The sequence below is a fragment of the Hibiscus syriacus genome, unplaced genomic scaffold (genome assembly GCF_006381635.1).
Source record: "Hibiscus syriacus cultivar Baekdansim isolate YM2019G1 unplaced genomic scaffold, ASM638163v2 tig00111745_pilon, whole genome shotgun sequence".
In the NCBI taxonomy this organism is placed as follows: Eukaryota; Viridiplantae; Streptophyta; class Magnoliopsida; order Malvales; family Malvaceae; genus Hibiscus; species Hibiscus syriacus.
Window position 1 is genome coordinate 1,025,448 of NW_024063168.1, and position 6,769 is coordinate 1,032,216.

A 6,769-nucleotide genomic window follows, 5' to 3' on the forward strand; every position below is an offset into this window, starting at 1 on the left:
ATACGCATGTTATGTTTCAATTGAATTTTTGGTGTCTATCATTTCTCTATATTGAATAGTTTTCATCTGATTACGTAGTAGAAGCCTAGAAGGAAATAAGAAAATAAAATAATCCAATATTAGCTTCAATTCGATTTTTAATTCGACCAGACTGTAAGAATTTGCACCATGCTTTATAATTCTCGAAAAGCTTGCTCATAACTGCATCAATTGCTCGTTCATCAAGCTGGCTAGCCCACCACCCTGAATATGCATTCCTAGCAGCTCTTTGCAACTTTTTTCTCCTTACAAATTCCTAACTTTCTTAGCTTCAGTCTTACCAAACACATGCAGCAAAGAAGAAATCTTTCTTTCGTTGGTTTCTGCTAACTGGTAATACTCCAAAAGCATGCAAAACCTTGTTTCTTCTTTCACGTTATGTGCAACAAAGAAATGTATCTTCTTTTTATGGATCATGTAGGGTTCGTCTTAATTTGTTATTTACTTTCAACTAAGCCTGCATCTTACCTTATAAAATGAGTTCCAAAGTTTGAGCCTGTAGCTTGCCCTCGGTTTAACCCACTTTTTTCTATTTTCGTTTAATTTTATGTGTAGGTGGAAAAACAACCAATTTATTGCAAATATAAGTTGTTTAAGCTGACGGAATCTATTCAAAGCTCCGGTTAGAGTCGGTTAATGGAAACTATTGTTTTGATTAAAACCTCAACTATTTCTTTTTAATTCGGTTTAAACTCTTTAAAATTTCCATTTTTTGTTTATTCCATTTAGCTACCAATAAAAATTAAAGGGTAAACTACACGGGAGACCACCAAACTATGGTCCTTAATCGATCTTGCCACCGAACTATTTTTTGTCTCAATTCGACCACCAAACTTTTTAATTGATTCAATTAGACTACTCTCCGTTAAAAAAAAACGAACTTCCTGACGTGTCCATTAATAAAACTGGCATAATTATATATTTGGTCCTTAATATTTACATATTCTATCAATTTAGTCACTAGTTTAATTCAATTAAAGAAATTTAACTAATTGGAATGTTTTATTTATAAATTTTAAATTATTTAATTAAGTAATTTTATAACCAATCAGGTGGTGACACGGGTGACCACCCTATTGAAATGGAAAATTGAACAAGAAAAATGCGCCCGAGGAGATTTGAACCTACGTCCAAGGGGGAATAGTAACCAAGCACCCAAACTGTTGGGCCAAAGCTCCCCAATGGTTCTAACTTATAACAATTTGTATTTGACTTGTACAGATAAATAAATTATTTGGTTAAATAAATTCCAGTTCGATTAATGGTTCCATAAAAAATTTCGGTTAATTCGATTCGGTTAATAATTTTTAAATAAATTTCTGTTTGATTAACGGTTAAGGATAAAATAATTTATTTTATTCGGTTAATAATTTTCAAATAAATTTCGATTCGATTAACGGTCAAATAATTTCTGTTCGATTAATGGTTAAAGAAAAAAATTGGTTGATTTGGGTTCGGTTAATAATTTTCAAATAAATTTCGGTTCGATTAACGGTCAAATAATTTCGGTTCGATTAATGGTTAAAGAAAAAAATTCGGTTAATAATTTTAAATAAATTTCGGTTCAATTAACGGTCAAATAATTTCGGTTCAATTAATGGTTAAAGAAAAAAATTCGGTTAATAATTTTGAAATAAATTTCGGTTTGATTAATGGTCAAATAATTTTGGTTCGATTAATGTTAAAGAAAAAAAATTGGTTGATTTGGTTCGGTTAATAATTTTCAAATAAATTTTAGTTCAATTTACGGTTAAAGAAAAAATAATTTATTTTATTCGGTTAATAATTTTCAAATAAATTTGGGTTCGATTAACGGTTAAATAATTTCTGTTCGATTAATAGTTTAAGAAAAAAATTCGGTTAATAATTTTCAAATAAATTTCAGTTCGATTAACGGTCAAATAATTTTGGTTCGATTAATGGTTAAAGAAAAGAATTCGGTTAATAATTTTCAAATAAATTTCGGTTCGATTAACGGTCAAATAATTTCGGTTCGATTAACGGTCAAATAATTTCGGTTCGATTAATATTAAACAAAAAAAATTCGGTTAATTTGGTTCGGTTAATAATTTTTTAAATAAATTTTGGTTTGATTAACGGTCAAATAATTTCGGTTCGATTAATGTTAAAGAAAAAAATTCGGTTAATTTGGTTCGGTTAATAATTTTTGAATAAAATATTTTTTCTTTAACCGTTAATCGAACCGAAATTTTTTTCTGTAACCATTAATCGTACTAAAATTTATTTAACCAAATAATTTGTTTAACCGTACAAGTCAAATGTAAATTGTTGTAAATTAGAACCACGGGGGACCTTTGGCCTGGTGGTTTGGGCACCTTGTTACTCTTTTTTCCCCTTGGACGCATGTTCGAATCTCCTCGGGCGCATCTTTCTTGTTCAATTTTCCATTTCAATCAGGTGGTGACACGTGTCACCACTTGATTGGTATAAAATAACTTAATTAAATAATTTAAAATTCATAAATAAAACCTTCCAATCATGTATTGACACGTGTCATGTTTTAATTTGATAGTTAAATTTATTTAATTGAATTAAAATAGTGACTAAATTGATAGAATATGTAAATATTAAGGACCAAATATATAATTATGCCAGTTTTATTAACGGACACATCAGCAAGTCCGTTTTTTTAACGGAGAGTGGTCTGATTGAATCAATTAAAAAGTTTGGTGGTCGAATTGAGACAAAATAATTCAGTGGCAAGATTAATTAATGACCATAGTTTGGTGGTCTCCCGTGTAGTTTACCCAAAATTAAAAAATCTCAGACCGACCAAATGCATGCATACGTGAATCCACCGAAATGAAATGTGATGTTAAAAGCTAAAATGCTTTGTTAATCCCCCTTTCGAAAAGATACTTTTAATAGGGTTTAAAGATCAAAGTTAGGAACTATCATTGTAGCTTAGTATCATGGTTGAATTTTTAACCAAATGAGAATAACAAAGAAAAAAACTTTTAGTTAGGTTAACCACTAAAAAACAATATAAATATATATTACGAATATTTTGAGTTATATTAAATGAAAAGTTGTTGACTATCACAGTTGGATGACAATGTTCACTATGGATCTTTGAAAGCAAAATGCATGATTATTGGCAAGCAACAAAATCAAGTGCTCCCTCATGTTAAGCCTTGTGAGCGTATGCTTTGTTAGCTTCGCTTTTCGTACTGTTCTTTAAGTTTTAACTTTTATGTCTGTTAAGCCTTTGGTTTCATGATTTGCCGAATTTATCTTTTCTGCTTGCAGCTTGTTACAGATTGAATCCATCCAAACTATTGGGAATGTTTCTCGGGGTTTGCGAACTCATTTTCCTGGTAGTTCGCACTTTTTTGTTGCCAAATTTATTTGTAAGTGTCATATAACTTACGTAATCATGAAGGAGAACTTCAATTGCATGTCATGTTCGTTTTCCCTTTTGTTAATTGTGCCTTCGTTTATCATTTTTGAACCTGCTTCATTTTTATTTATCATCAAGTCTTTTGGTTGCGGAATTATACTTATTTAGGTATAACTGAAGTACCATGTTTGTTTGGTTGACATACCGACTGAAAAACATAATGTTGAAAACTTAAGTGCTGAAAATTGTCTAGACAACTAATATTTTTTTTCTTTTTTTTTTGGTATGAAAGATATGATTTTATTGAGATTTTATATTGACAAATTAATATGGAAATACTAGATAGTTAAAATGAATGAATATAAGATTAATTTAGTTAATTGATGAAAAATAACCCAATAAATTAGGGAGGTTTAATTACTTAAACATTTTCATTAATGAAAATATTTTAATTAGTAATCGCTGAAACAAAAGCAAATTCTCTCTTTTGTACTTAAGTATCACCAATAAGTTAGGTATACTATGTTAGCAATAAGGGAGGAAATGTAATGCTTACGTTTAGTTGCGCTTTTTCTCTATAATATTAGCAATTAACATTTGAAATTGATATTCCAGAAATAAGAAATGGATAAGAGTTGGATGGATTTGTCAAGGGTAAGTGACGAATATCGAAATGGAGTCAAAACTTTTCTAAGTTTAGCTTTTGTGAATGCAAGTGAAGAAAATATGCTTCTTTGCCCTTGTAAGAAGCGTGCTAACATTAATTTGCACATTCGTAAAGTTGTCTATGAGCATCTAGTTGTTTTTGACTTTGTTCGGGGCTATAGAAAATGGATATTTCATGGACAATTTTCATCTTATAGTTCTTATTCCACGAGTTATTGGACTTATTCTTCTAATTCTCACCATCGATCTCTTAGAGAAGATTACATGGAAGGTATGCTGTGAGATGCATTTAATATGCATAGTCATCATCAATATGTTAAAGAAAATGATTGTGACAATGATGTTAATGATTTCATTGAGATGAGAAGAAGTGGATATGCTGAAGAGCCAAATGGAGAAGCGACAAAGTTTTACAAGTTGCTTAGTGAAATGAATGAACAACTTTATGAGGGATCAAAATATTCAAAGTTCTCTTTCTGCATTCGTTTTTTCCACTTAAAATGCTTGGGAGGGTAGACTTGTAACTCTTTTATGCAGTTATTAGAGTTTCTAGGAGAAATGTTTCCTTTTGCAAAAATTCCTCAATCATGCAAAGATATGAAGAAAATGATAAAAGGTTTGGGTCTTGGTTATGAGAAATTTCATAGTTGTCAGAATGATTGTATGTTGTATTGGGGTGATCGAAAAATTCAGGAGTCTTGTCATGCATGCGAAAAATCTCGATGGATGACAAGGGACGCAGAAAATGAGAGTGAGGATGATGTTGAAGCACGATCAAGAAAGAAACAAGTAAAGATTTTGCGATATTTTCCTCTAATACCTAGGCTTCAAAGACTTTTTATGTCCTCCAAGACTGTTGAGTTTATGAGGTTTCATCATGATGGAAGAACCAATGATGAATTATTATGACATCCTATGGATTATTTAGCTTGGAAGTCATTTGACAACAAGTTTCCAAGAAACATCTTTAACCAAAGTTTTTGGATCATGGGGTTTTGAGTTTGTTTAAGAATTAGCTCGAACCTATTCTAGATGGAAGCTTACCAAATGCCACTGTTCGAGGTTTGATTTTGAATATCTTAACACAAGTCATGCCTGTGGATATAAGGACAGAAGTTCGTAGGGAGTAGTTGAAAAAGAGTGGGCTAGGTAAAGTCATCATGTTTCTGTTAAAATTGGACAAGGAAATCACTGCCAATAGACAACTTGCAAAGGATTTGGTTGAAAGTTGGAGTCGAACCATATTCAACAAGACTAAAAAGTATTAAGAAGAAGAAAAAATTGTTATTCCTTTGAAGAAGGCATCACCATCACCATTGAAGAAGCAATCATCAATGGAAGTTAGGGAGGCTGATTTAGATATGGAACTAGTGCCCAAGAAATCATGTTCATCGGTGAGCTATGGTGTTGCAGTGCCAGAAGCAGCACCACTAGTTTATGAGTTGAACCCAGGAACAAAGTCCAAGTCAGAGGTTGAAAGAGCTCGTAAGATACCTACAACAGAGAGACTACAAACGTTATATGAAGATAGAGAAGAAGTTGAGAAAGTTGAAAAACTCGAATAAGAAGATAGTTTGTATGATTTTTAAAGCTCATTGATGGCTGATTAACTTGTGAATGGTACGTTAAGAGATGTTTGTTTTAAGGCACGGCGGTGAGACCATTCTCCTATGGTTTTAATTTTATTTGGCGATATTGCGGTTTATTATCAGGTTATTTTATGTAAAAACTAATGTCTTGTTGTGTTGTACCCTTTTCCACCATTTAGGATTAGGGAGATTTTTAACGAGGCACACAATTCAAGTTAATAATACCAGATATGTTGTCTGTAAGTTCCAATATTTTATTTTGAACCTTTTTATAATATTCTGTATATAGCTTAAGTTTGCATCACTGCCTAATATGGATTTTATAAACATCAACTCATCAAATATATTCACAGTTGTGGAGATAAAAAAAATTAAGAAAGTAAAAATTTGAATTAAACATAAACTGCATGCATGTTGAAGAAGGGTTGGACAATCATGATATCCTTGTTTGTTTATTCATTAATAATTTCCTACTTTTGGTTAAGATCAATAAAAACTCATGTTGTGATATGCATTAAGGAATCAATCATTCTTAATTGATATCGAAAATGAGTATTACAATATGGGATGCTCTAATGGCTCAATTGATTGTTGGGACCGTCGACGCACCCCACGGTGCAGCAGAAACAAAAAAAAATGACAGTCTCACCAGCGATCCACATACGCAAAACTGAAATTGGGAGGAAAGGAAGTGAATACTTAAAAAACATCAAAGATAGCAGCGACTAGTGGTGATCACGAACGGTTCGAATCGTAAGCCTCCACGAAAACACGTCTCGACCTCTACTTAGTTCACCCGATTGAGAGCAAAATTTTCTTTTCCCAAAATTAGTTTTGAGAAAAACGTCTGAAGTTAAAATGGCTGCTAGACCTTACCTCACATAAATATATCAGTTACCCTAACATCTTAGGGGTTTTAAATTATTTTGAATTAAAAAATATTTTTTAATTAATTCTAATTAAATATACATTAAAGACTTATAATATGAATTATAATCTTTAATGTTTATTTAAAATTTTATTTAATTATTCTGAATTAAATATCAATTAAAAGAGTTGTAATATAAATTACATTCTTTTAATGTTTACTTACTATATTCGGGATAATGAAAAT